The following is a 14,181-nucleotide window of genomic DNA, read 5'->3' as shown; positions in this document are numbered from 1 at the left end:
CTCATCAGGCAGAGAGGGGACCAAGAGGACCGGTGATGCAGTATTTTGGTGCCTGCGTTAGCAGGGGGAAGATTCCGTCGACCCACAGGAGATTTCTTCTTGGCTTCCAGTGCAGGGTGAAGGCAGACAGCCCTCAGAGCATTCACCACCAGGAAACAGTTGAGAAAGCCATCAGGATGAGGCACTACAATGTTGTTGGTAGTCGTCTTGCTTATTTGTTGCAGTTTTGCAGGCGTCCTGGAGCAGTCAGCGGTCGATCCTTGGCAGAAGTCGAAGAGGGAAGTGCAGAGGAACTCTGGTGAGCTCTTGCATTTGTTATCTGGTGAAATACCCACAGGAGACACCCTAAATAGCACACAGAGGAGGATTGGCTACAGAGAAAGGTAAACACCTATCAGGAAGGGTCTCTGACGTCACCTGCTGGCACTGGCCACTCAGAGCTGTCCATTGTGCCCTCACACCTCTGCATCCAAGATGGCAGAGGTCTGGGACACACTGGAGGAGCTCTGGGCACCTCCCTTGGGAGGTGCTGATCAGGGGAGTGGTCACTCCCCCTTCCTTTGTCCAATTTCGCGCCACAGCAGGGCTGGGGGGATCCCTGAACCGGTGTAGACTGGCTTATGCAGAGAGGGCACCATGTGTGCCCTCAAAGCATTTCCTGAGGCCAGGAGAGGCTACTACTCCCAGGCCCTTCACACCTATTCCAAAAGGGAGAAGGTGTAACACCCTCTCTCAGAGGAAATCCTTTGTTCTGCCTTCCTGGGACCAGGCTGCCCAGGCCCCAGGGGGACAGAAACTTGTCTGAGGGGTTGGCAGTGGAAAGTTAGTTTGGCAGTACCCGGGCTCTCTGCTGGAGACCCGGGGATGCATGGAATTGTCCCCCCAATACCAGAATGGTATTGGGGGGACAATTCCATGATCCTAGACATGTTACATGGCCATGTTCGGAGTTACCATTGTGCACGCGTGTAATGGTGTCCCTGCACTCACAAAGTCTGGGGAGTTTGCCCTGAACAATGTGTGGGCACCTTGGCTAGTGAGAGCCTGATGTGATGCTGATCGACTGATGACCTGAGGATGAAGACTGACTCTGTTGCTGACCCATACCGAGGATAGGTAGATATGAAAATGTGACTGAATTTTATTCTTGTGCCTTTTCTTTCTAGGTACCAACTGCGCTGTTTAAATAGCCTTTTTAGCTAGATGTTTTCCAAAATTCTTGTTTCTAAATTGTTTTGCATGAAGTCCCACATGCTGATGCTCATCTGGGTTAGGTAAGGGTTTTTCTTCCATGACGGTTGACATTTTACAGAGGCAAATGGTTGACAGACTAAATTGCTGAACTCCATGACACAATTTGACTTATTGCCTTTGATTCATTAGTTGACTTATGCTAATGCTTTAGAATGTACTCTGATGCAAGTTTTGATTAGGTTATGTTTTTGGCGCTTTCTAATAAATTAATTCCTGATTTTGATTGAATTGAATTGAGTTGAATTAATCTCATGACTTAGTATTATGAGTAATAGGGAAATAAAATTACTAAAACATATATCGAGTTGTGGTTCTCCTTGACTGAAAGGTCATGGTGTGATGTTTATTGATTATTGATTAATGACTTGTGTAATGGTTATTGAATTTTGTGCATTGATTACTGAGAACATCGGTCACATCATTACTAAGATACTCCATGCGAATCAAAAGGTACATCGACCTATGCGCGTCCCCTTGTAAGTTTACTTATTACGGACCAGGTGCGCTAACAGCTCCACTAACTGAATGAGCCCCAAAAGTGGCCACTGTGGTAGGAAAACTTGGAAGATTAGAGTGTTAGAGTGTAGAACGCTTGTATTGCTAATAGCATTCTGGCAGTGACCGGTTTGTCAGTTGCGGCCAGGATGCTAGGAGTGGAAGACGCCAGGTACGTTGTGGGCACGTATGGGGAATAAATTACGTTTATCATCTTTGAATCCATCCAAGGCTTCACTTCATATTGGCGACGAGCTACGCAGCCTTTGGTTCCACTCTGTACATGCCCACAGAAACTGCATTATTTTGTCTATTTCCCAGACAGGCTACCTCGGCGTTACTTTTAACTGAGATCAATCCGCACGCAGTGAGTAAATTTCTGTTGCCGGGGTCTTCAGAAGTTGTTATCTGCTTTTATTCACTGGCTTTGATCGCAAAGCAGATAACGCACGTGTGCGCGCAGCGACATTTGTGTTTCCTTGAGAAAGTGTTTCCCTGGCAACATTATAAACAGGAGCACGCTGTGACGCTTGTGCGTTTACTTTACTCTTTCTTGCTTAGCAACACTGTAAATGGAGGAACACCGTGACACTTCCACTACAATTAACAACGCTGCTCTTTGTTGCTTAGCAACATTGTAAACGGAGGCATGCCGTGATGCTTCCGCTACGATTAACAAGGCCACTAGAGTGTTTCCTTAGAAATTGTGTTAAAAGACACTCAGCTCGACGTTTCTTCAGTGTTTTCGATACAGCGTGTCCCTGTATAAAAGACGTGCGGTTTGACAATTTTACAGTGTTTCCTTTCGCTACAGTATTTCCCAGTAAACTTTATATCATTTGGCATTTTAACAGCGTTTTTCTCTCATAGTACAACTACATCTTAAGCCTTTCAGAGACACTATTACAATTAATTTACTTATTGCCTGCATGATTGGTGGCAGGCATACCATTGTAACTTTGTACAAGATTATTACAAAATCTTCGTCCAAGTGCATAAAGAAATAAAAAGTGCATATATATAATTAAATCAAAAAGGTTTTAAAAATGGCTTCACCGCAAACGATTCAACATCAATCTATTCAACCTTCACCTTTTCTGCAGCAACCTGGGAAACCACCAATTAAATGGAAATAGTGGTTTAAACTATTTCAGAACTATTTGATTGCAGTAGATGCAACAACATTTTCTTCAGCAAGAAAATTAGCTTTATTATAAGGTAGTCTGGGACAGGATGTTCAAGAAGTCTTTGATAATTTACCTACAGTGACCACCGCAAGAGGGCAAGCAAGAGATAATGCTGCAGAATATGCAGAAGCTATTGAAAGGCTTAGTAAACATTATTGTGAAGAACCCAGTATTTTGTTTGAAAGACATACATTTGTAAAAAGGAAACAGAATGCGGATGAAAGTGTGGAAGAGTACATTTCTGTTCTAAGAATTTTGTCTGCTGCATGTGAATTTGGGGCAAATATTGACACGGCTATTCGTGATCAATTTGTTTTTAATTGTTATTCACGCAAAATTCGGGAAAGATAATTAGCATGTAGAAACCTAACACTTGCAGAGGTAATTGATTTAGCCAAAGGTATGAAACGCTCAATGGTTTCTTCCAAAGCTCTAAATGAAGAGGTTCCATTAAACCTATTAAACAATAAAATGAGAAACATCGAAGAACCTACACAAATGTTATGTGCAGTTAGTATGAATGATAAAACAGGAAAGGAATTTGCAAAAAAAGACAAGTTATGCATTGTTTTACATGTGGATCGAAGAATCATTGTGCTAACAATCCTATTTGTCCAGTGCTAACAAAGCGTTGCATGTTATGTAAAAAAAGTTCGGCATTTTCAAGTAGTGTGTAAAATGAATAAGACTAATGTCAAGGTGAATAGTGTAGAGTTGAATGATAATGGTTTAGAAACCAAGGAAAATATACTGCTAAAAGTGGAATGTAATTCAGTGACAGATACTGACAGCATTAAAGGACCTTTAGTATATGCAAAAATGAATAATAATACAATATTACAATGCAAGTTATGGCTGATTCAGGTTTCTCCATAACCATTTAAAGAGATTATACATTTTTAGAGATGTACGGATATTAATCCGAAGGCATTTGGTGAGAAAGAAATTGAGATGATTGAGTATTTTCTAGCTGAAATAGAATGCTTGGGAAGGAGTACAAATTCCAAAGTATATGTTGCTGTCAAAGGGAAAAATATTATTGGATGGAAAGACTTAGTTAAAATGGGTTTATATTTAGTCCCTGGATTTGAGAACCCAATTAGAGTAGGCAAATGTGAAATAAGTAATGATCATATTAAAGAACAGATAGTTAGTATAAACTCCATTTCTCAAGACGTCAAGGTTATTTGTAAGAAAGTGGAAAATGTTTTTCAGGAAACAATTGGTCTGGTTAAAGGATTTGAACATCATATTAGACTTAAATCTGATGCTCACCCTGTTATTCAAAAAGTATTGAATGTACCTCTTAGTATAAGAGAGTATTTGAAGAGAATATTGAAAGACTTGTGTTCACAAGGTATTTTTCAACCAACCGAATCTTCTCAATGGGTTTCTCCAATCGTTGTAGCTAAAAAGAAAAAAGGTGAACTCAGATTATGTGCTGATTTATGCACATTAAATAAGAACATTATAGTGGACTGCCATCCTGTACCTAAAATTCAGGAGTTGTTGTCAAACTTAGGCGGAGCAGAATTATTTTCTTTGTTAGATCTGCGTTCTGCATATCACCAAATTGCTTTGACATCTACAACTAGGGAGCTAACAACATTCCTTACACTGTTTGGAGCTTTTTAGTATTGTAGACTTCCATTTCGTTTAGCATCAGCTGCTAGCGTTTTTCAAAAACTAATGGATAGGTTATTTGGCGATATGCAGGGAGTGCAAGCATATCAAGGCAAGGCATTCTGGCAGTGACTAGTCTGTCAGTTGCGTCCAGGATGCTAGGAGTTCAAGACACAGTATAGATCGTGGGCATGTATGTGGAATAAATTACATTTATCATCTTCAAATCTGATCAAGCCTGTTCACTTCAGCCACATCAATACCAGCCTCACTTAACAGCCATTTAACCCAGCGGGCCAAAGTAGCTGAAGAGACCGGGCGGAAAGGTTTCTGCAGAGAAATAAGTAATTGCCGTGTCAAATACCATCTAAATTTGCATGTACAATCTTCATAAGCTTTAATGTATTGCACAACACACAAATTCCTATCATGGGGAAAAGCGGGTAAGAAATACAACAGGATGTAGTTTTGGTATGTCTCGAAATGGTAAAAGACACCTTAGTGGGAGTAAATACTCTACCTGCTGTATCTAGGGCCCTCACATCTGAATTGCGTCTGCAGGATATTAGGCATAAAAGTATCATCAAGTTTGCGGAAATCTGCTTACAAGATAAATCCTCATTACAAGCCGAAGACTTAATGAATTTCAGGACCACATTTACATCCAATAGCACCGAATACTTGGGCTGAGGGGGCTTCACCATTCAAATGCCCCTAAGAAGCTTACAAATTAAGGGGTGTTTACCCACTGGTCTGCCCTGCATATGCAGAAGCCCTGCAGAAATGGCAGGACGGAAATTATTAACAGTTCGATAAGCTGCACCCGAGCAGGCCAGATCTGATGTGAAATTTGCTAAGACATGAATCTCCGCCCCCACAGGATCCACACTTCGTTAACTGCATCAATGTACCCATCGCTGTCAGGCTTGTTCAGATCTCTTATGAGTAGAGGGGGCCCAGGATTGTGATAAGAAAAACATTGCAGAATCCAAAACTCTCTGCACTTGGCAGTGTCTCCGGAATGTCTCCACCGCATGCGGGACTGAAGGCCCTGTGCTACTAGGGGAGAAGGAAGACCCAATGGCTCCGTTAGAAGGTCCTGGAAGAACAGAATCTGTACCAGGAGATTGCATGACAATGGCATTGCTGATGGGAACCAGGGCTGTGCTTTCCAGCATTGGGTTAATAATATCAGTTCCGCCCCCTGCCTCTGAAGTTGGGCAAGAACTCTGGGAATCATAGAGAAGGGGAGAAAAGAATACAGAAGGTCCTGCGACCACGATTGAAGAAAAGCACCTGAACCCGCTGCTAGAGGATCCAGTCTCCAGCTGAAAAATATCGGAACCTGGGCATTCAGACGTGAGGCAAACAGATCTATTTTGCAAGTTCCCCAGTGAAGATTCAACGCCTGAAACACCTGAGGCAATAACCTCCAGTCGCTGGAATTGCGAAAGAAACTCAAATTCCAGTCCGCTGTCACATTGGACTTGCACAGGATGTGCTCCGCTGTCACTGTGATCTGATGATTGAGGCAAAAGTGCCAGAAATCCTTTGCTATCTCCGCCAGAAGGCAAGACCTTGTGCCCCCCCAAGCGATTTATGTGCCTGACTGCAGACACGCTGTCCGTTTTAAGCAGAAGACAACACTGAGTTTTTTTGGGAGACAGGGATTTGATCGCAAAAGACCCTGCGAGAAGTTCCAGACAATTGCTATGATATTGAAGCTCCTCCTGAGACCAACCGGAGAAGCTCTACCGGACTACAGCGTGCTTCCGGGCCCCATCGGAATGACATCTGATGCTATGATCACTTCCAAAACTGAGGCTAATATTGCTTTCTCATTCCAGGATTCCATGTGAGTCAACCACCAGGAAATCTTCATCCTGGCTTCCTCCGGAAGGGGTATCTGCTCTGAGTATCTCAGTTCCTTTTGGAGATGAGGGATCTTCGAATGCTGGAGGGCCCAATAATGTAACAGCCCTGGGAAAATCAGCTGAAGTGAGGATGCCGGAAGCCCCACAAGGCGGGCCAAAATAATCAGAGATATAGTCAGAGAGGCAAGGGCTCTCCTCAACTCTTTCCTGATAGAACATCATTAAACAACGGTAAAAGGAGTTGGGCACTGATTGAATCTAACTCGAAACCTAAGAACTCTATACTCTGGGAGGGCAGCGTGAAGGACTTCTCCTCGTTGATGATCAACCCCAGGTTCTGTAGGAGCTGAATTGTCCACGAGACATGGAATATGGCCACCTCACTGTCTTGGGCCATGATCAGGATGTCGTCTAAGTAAATAATTAATCTTACCCGTCTTTCCCAGAGATGTTGAACCACCGGATGTAGCAGCTTGGTGAAACATCAAGGGGCCAAGGACAGGCTGAAGGGAAGAGAGGGGTATTAAAAAAAACGAGGCCCCTATTGAAACAGAAGTAATCCTCTTTAGGGAGAGAAGATGGGAAACCAGAAGTAGGGATCTTTTAGATCACGACATACTAACCTATCTCCTTCTCGTAAAAGATCTCTGAGTAAGTGAATGCCTTCCATCTTGAAATGGCGGAACACCATCAAAGAATTGAAGTGCTTGAGATTGAGCACTAAACGAGAACCTAAACCCTTCTTTTGAAATAAGAAGATGGTGCTTAGAAAACCTCAAGGATGAGCCTCTATAATGGCTTCTTTTCAAAGAAAGGACTGAATCTCTTTGTCTATCAAAGAATGTTCTGAGATGGAAAAATGGAGCTGGAGGGGAGGGAACGTCTGAACAGGAGGAGAATAGAACTCTAGAAGAAACCTTGCACTGTTTGCAATATCCATGGGTCCTGAGTGATGAGAGAACATTTATAAAGAAATAAGCATATTCTTCCCACCAAAATAACCTCATAAGATGGAAGAATTCTCACCTGTATTGGTAGAGTCCAAAAAATTGTTTCCTCTAAGATATCCCCCTCTGGAGGAGCGTATGCAACCTCCCATGTATGGAGATGTATAAAAGCTGGAGTTGTTATTTTAAGTGCCACCTTTGCCACGCTGCTGAACAAATAGTGAAGTCTGAGCATATCCACGGCCTGACACCCGACTCATGAAGTGCCCGGCCCTGGATGAAAGAGAGTTGTTGAAGACTTTCTTCATCGAGACCTGTGCTTTGTGCAGAGTTGCAAAGGTTGCAACATATTTGCTCAAATCTTTGACAAACTTGTCGCCGAACAACAATCCATTTGCCAAAGTGCCTGCCTCGTTGGAGGCCAACTCTGCCAATTGTGGGTCTAATCTCATGTGGAAGGCCCTTCTTTGTTCTGTTGACATGGCATAGTTTGCATTACCCAGCAGGCATATAGCCCTCCGCACCCATTCCAAAATGACCTCCAGATCAAGGGTGGAATTGGACTTCTTAGCCTGAACCGCTAAATCTAAAATTTTGGTGAGAGGACTGGAAAGGACTAAAAGTTTATCCTGGTAACCACGCCAGTTGCGGTCCAAATCCTTGGCAATTTTTTTCAGAAAGGTAGTCATACTGGGGTCTAGTTCCAGAGTGTTCCCCACCTTCCCCAGGAGGGAAGGACGGGGACATTCAGACCGGAGTGTACTGCAAACCTCCTTTTCAAATCCATTGCATAAACAATCTTGTACATAATTAACCATCTCCACACTAGGACTCCACTCTGTGGGGTGTGGGTGAATGATGTGCTTCAGATAAAAAAAAAAGATTGCAACCACTTGACCCAGGAAGGTCCGAAGAAATGTAATGTGATTTGCGCTTCTTTTTTAAAGGTGGAAGGGAATCTCTCCCTGATCTGATTTCTCTCAATCCGAAGAGGAGGAAGGATTATAAGCAGTCTCTTGAAAATGCTTTGTAAGCTTTGGGAGGGATTCAGGAATTTCTTGGGGGGGATGATCCCATATTCATGGTCATGCAGCACCGATGCTGCCATGTGCGCCAATATTTCTGCTGATGAAGACCCCCCTAGCTCAGTCTCAGAGAAGGATTGGAGTGAGGGGGCATCATCTGCGGGATTAATCTTGACTGGGTAGGGTCACCCATTAACTCCTGTCTGCCAAAATTAACCAGGGACTGAGTAAATGGTTTAAGGGCCTTGATCAGGGCCCAATTCACGGAGTCCTGCACGAGGTGTCCCAGTGCCTCCACAAGTCTCTCTTCCATATGAGGTTCATATGGCCCTTCATTGTCACCAGTGTACTGGTCATCCTCATCATTGGCATAGTATGCCATGGCAGATAATCTGCAAAGATAGAAGATGTTCAGTGGTGGGGGGGACCCAAGAGCAAGTGAATATATATAAAGAGCAGAAAACTGCTAAATAAGCCAAAATTTTATTGTGCTAAACAATATTAAATGCAGAAGCTCTGCAATTTCCCTTGGGCCAGGCCCTGCAAATGCGTAAACATACACATGCGCATTACAATGATATTCAGAAAAACAACATAACTGTTGCAGCAGCAAAGAAATGGTTGGTCAGATGTTTATGATGTTATGGGAAACGTAGTCTTTGTTAAAAACCTTATTTGATTGAACTACGGAACGACCAGATACCATGACATAGGAATCTGCGGAAGAGCCCTGGAATGGGTCCACTCCTTCCTCTCCAGGAGGACGCAGACGGTCAGACTGCCACCGTACACTTCCAGACTCACAGGAGTCAACTGCAGAGTCCCCCAAGGATCCTCACTGAGTCCCACACTGTTCAACATATACATGGCCCCCTCTCCCTGCCATCGTCAGAAGCCACGGGTGTGAACTTCATGTCATATGTCGATGACACTCAACTCAGAATTTCCCTCACGGAAGACCCGGACACGACCAAAAGGAACTTCCACTCAGGAATGGAAGCCTTCGCCACCTGGATGAGAGAAAGCTGCCTCAAGCTCATCTCCGACAAGACTGAGCTCATCATCTTTGGAAACACCACCTCAGCTTGGGATGACTCCTGGTGGCCCACATCCCTCAGCGCCCCCCCTGCACTGACTGAGCATGGCCGCAACTTAAGAATCATCTTCGACTCCTCCCTATCCATGACCCGCCAGGTAAACTCTGTTGCCTCCTCCTGCTGGTACACACTCCGCAAACTTGGGATGATCTTCTGATGGATACCAGCAGACTGTCACAGGACAATCACCCATGCCTTAGTCACTAGCAAGCTTGACTACGGCAACTCCATCTACACCGGCACCTCAACCAAGAACATCAAAAAACTACAACTCAACCAGAATGCCGCAGCCAGACTAATTGTGGACCTCCCTCACCGAGAACACATCTCCGAACACCTTAGGACCCTCCACTGTCTACCGGTCGAGAAGTGAATCACCTTCAAGCTTCTGACCGTAGGAGGTTGGCCTGGTTTGTAGTGGGTACCAAGGGGTACTTACACTCTGCACCATGTCCAGGTATCCCTTATTAGTGTAGAAGAGGTGTTCTAGCAGTTTAGGCTGATAGAAAAGGTAGCTTAGCAGAGCAGCTTAAGCTGAACTAGGAGACATGCAAAGCTCCTACTATACCACTGGTGTCATATGCACAATATCATAAGAAAACACAACACAAAGATATACTAAAAATAAAGGTACTTCATTTTTATGACAATATGCCAAAAGTATCTCAGTGAGTACCCTCAGTATGAGGATAGCAAATATACACAAGATATATGTACACAATACCAAAAATATGCAGTAATAGCAAAAGGAAGTAATGCAAGCAATGTACAGTCACAATAGATTGCAATGAGAGCACATAGGTATAGGGGCAACACAAACCATACACTCCAAAAGTGGAATGCGAACCACGAATGGACCCCAAACCTATGTGAGCTTGTAGAGGGTCGCTGGGACTGTAAGAAAACAGTGAGGGTTAGAAAAATAGCCCACCCCAAGACCCTGAAAAGTAGGTGTAAAGTGCACCTATATTCCCCAGAGAGCACAGAAGTCGTGATAGGGGAATTCTGCAAGGAAGACCAACACCAGCAATGCAACAAAGATGGATTTCCGGACAAGAGTACCTGTGGAACAAGGGGACCAAGTCCAAGTGTCGCGACAAAGTCGAGATTAGGCAGATGCCGAGGAAATGCCAGCTGAGGATGCAAAGAAGCTGCCACTGGATGGTAGAAGCTGTTGATTCTGCAAGAACGAAGAGGACTAGGAACTTCCCCTTTGGAGGATAGATGTCCCACGTCGTGAAGAAGCTTGCAGAGGTGTTCCCACGCAGAAAGACCGCAAACAAGCCTTGCTAGCTGCAAGGATCGCGGTTAGGGTTTTTGGATGCTGCTGTGGCCCAGGAGGGACCAGGATGTCACCAATTGCGTGAGGAAACAGAGGGGGCGCCCAGCAAGACAAGGAGCTCTCTCAGAAGCAGGCAACACCCGCAGAAGTGCCGGAACAGGCACTACGAAGAAGAGTGAACCGGAGCTCACCCGAAGTCACAAAAGAAGATCCCACGATGCCGGAGGAAAACTCAGGAGGTTGTGCACTGCAGGTTAGAGTGTCGGGGACCCAGGCTTGGCTGTGCACAAAGGAAATCCTGGAAGAGTGCACAGGAGCCGGAGCAGCTGCAAATCACGCGGTACCAAGCAATGCAGTCTAGCGTGGGGAGGCAAGGACTTACCTCCACCAAACTTGGACTGAAGAGTCACTGGACTGTGGGAGTCATTTGGACAGAGTTGCTGAGTTCCAGGGACCACGCTCGTCGTGCTGAGAGGGGACCCAGAGGACCGGTGATGCAGTCTTTTGGTGCCTGCGGTTGCAGGGGGAAGATTCCGTCGACCCACGGGAGATTTCTTCAGAGCTTCTAGTGCAGTGAGGAGGCAGACTACCCCCACAGCATGCACCACCAGGAAAACAGTCGAGAAGGCGGCCGGATCAGTGATACAAGGTTGCAGTAGTCGTCTTTGCTACTTTGTTGCGGTTTTGCAGGCGTCCAGAGCAGTCAGCGGTCGATTCCTTGGCAGAAGGTGAAGAGAGAGATGCAGAGGAACTCTGATGAGCTCTTGCATTCGTTATCTAAAGAATTCCCCAAAGCAGAGACCCTAAATAGCCAGAAAAGGAGGTCTGGCTACCTAGGAAGGAGGATAGGCTTGCAACACAGGTAAGAGCCTATCAGAAGGAGTCCTGACGTCACCTGCTGGCACTGGCTACTCAGAGCAGTCCAGTGTGCCAGCAGCACCTCTGTTTCCAAGATGGCAGAGGTCTGGAGCACACTGGAGGAGCTCTGGGCACCTCCCATGGGAGGTGCAGGTCAGGGGAGTGGTCACTCCCCTTTCCTTTGTCCAGTTTCACGCCAGAGCAGGGCTGGGGGACCCCTGAACCGGTGCAGACTGCCTTATGCAGAGATGGTCACCATCTGTGCCCATCAAAGCATTTCCAGAGGCTGGGGGAGGCTACTCCTCCCCAGCCCTGACACCTTTTTCCAAAAGGGAGAGGGTGTAACACCCTCTCTCTGAGGAAGTCCTTTGTTCTGCCTTCCTGGGCCAAGCCTGGCTGGACCCCAGGAGGGCAGAAACCTGTCTGAGGGGTTGGCAGCAGCAGCAGCTGCAGTGAAACCCCGGGAAAGGTAGTTTGGCAGTACCCGGGTCTGTGCTAGAGACTCGGGGGATCATGGAATTGTCTCCCCAATGCCAGAATGGTATTGGGGTGACAATTCCATGATCTTAGACATGTTACATGGCCATGTTCGGAGTTACCATTGTGACGCTATACATAGGTAGTGACCTATGTATAGTGCACGCGTGTAATGGTGTCCCCGCACTCACAAAGTCCAGGGAATTTGCCCTGAACAATGTGGGGGCACCTTGGCTAGGGCCAGGGTGCCCACACACTAAGTAACTTCGCACCCAACCTTTACCAGGTAAAGGTTAGACATATAGGTGACTTATAAGTTACTTAAGTGCAGTGGTAAATGGCTGTGAAATAACGTGGACGTTATTTCACTCAGGCTACAGTGGCAGGCCTGTGTAAGAATTGTCAGAGCTCCCTATGGGTGGCAAAAGAAATGCTGCAGCCCATAGAGATCTCCTGGAACCCCAATACCCTGGGTACCTCAGTACCATATACTAGGGAATTATAAGGGTGTTCCAGTATGCCAATGTGAATTGGTGAAATTGGTCACTAGCCTGTTAGTGACAATTTGTAAAGAGAGAGCATAACCACTGAGGATCTGGTTAGCAGAGCCTCAGTGAGACAGTTAGGCATCACACAGGGAACACATACATATAGGCCACAAACTTATGAGCACTGGGGTCCTGACCAGCAGGGTCCTAGTGACACATAACAAACATACTGAAAACATAGGGTTTTCACTATGAGCACTAGGCCCTGGCTAGCAGGATCCCAGTGAAACAGTAAAAACACCCTGACATACACTCACAAACAGGCCAAAAGTGGGGGTAACAAGGCTAGAAAGAGGCTACTTTCTCACACTGACCCACACTTACAAGGCAATATACAACGCAGGACCAGCCTTACTGAACCACCGTGTCTCCTTCCACACCCCCACCAGATTCTTCTGCTCTGCCCAGATGGCCCTGGCCACCATCCCTCGTATCCGCAAAACCACTGCTGGAGGACGATCCTTCACCTACACTGCAGCGAAGAGCTGGAACAACCTCCCCCTGCACCTCAGACAAAGCCCATCGCTCACCATCTTCAGGAAGATCCTCAAGACATGGCTTTTCGGATGAGGACCCTCCCCTACCCACTGCACCTTGAGACCCTCACAGGTGAGTAGCCGCTCTTTACAAATACTGATTGATTGAGTGATTGATTGGCTGCTGTGAACAAAGCAGTGAAGAAAGAGAAGCATAATCTGAAGCCTCCGGTCCTGACATAGAATCCACCCAGAATTCCCAGACATCACAAAATCACAGTTCCATTAATAGTTGGCGAGGTACTCTCAATTGTCTGCCGGCTCGGGTGACCTGAGATGATCGAGGTCCACCCCGATCAGGCAGCTGCGACATAGGCTCAGGCACTTGAGCTGGACCTGCAGGCGGGTTTGCCTCCTGTAATGTTTCAGAACTCAACAAGTGTCGCAGTAGGTGTTTAAAATGTGATGCGTTCTGAGTGATGGATTGTGATGTAGGGAAATATTAGGGATTCATTTTATAGACATGTACACAAATATAAAATCTCAAACCCCAAAACAAACATTAGGTGAGGGATAGTTTTAAAACCTATGTAAGTAGTGATGCGGCCTAAGCCTAATAAAGGGATGTGCTGCAAAAGATATCTGTGGGTTCTTTTGCAGAAATATATAGGTCATAGGTCATAGGGCACATTAGTTTTAAGAAACACACCGAGAGGTTGACAGAAGAAAATGGTTTTCCTTATCTGCACAGCTTACTATTTACGTCATATAGGAATTTGTCAGTCGTCTTTTTTGTGGCTTTTACAGTATATATACCACTGCTTGTAATCCAGAACTTTGAACTTCAGACTTTGGTCTCTTTTTGAGAGTGGCTAATTTTCCCAATTGATCAATTGATTAAAACCATATTATCGTGTATAATTGTTCTGTCTTACTTTATTAACAGCTTTTCCTCCAACAGATGGGTGAGCCAGCCAGGAGCTCTGTTTGACTGCACGGATTTTGTTCCAACAATTGTCGAGGACGATGTGCTGTCAC

The sequence above is a fragment of the Pleurodeles waltl genome, chromosome 1_2 (assembly GCF_031143425.1).
Source record: "Pleurodeles waltl isolate 20211129_DDA chromosome 1_2, aPleWal1.hap1.20221129, whole genome shotgun sequence".
Taxonomy (NCBI): Eukaryota; Metazoa; Chordata; class Amphibia; order Caudata; family Salamandridae; genus Pleurodeles; species Pleurodeles waltl.
The sequence above is the reverse complement of the archived record's forward strand: the minus strand, read 5'-3'. Positions refer to the sequence as shown.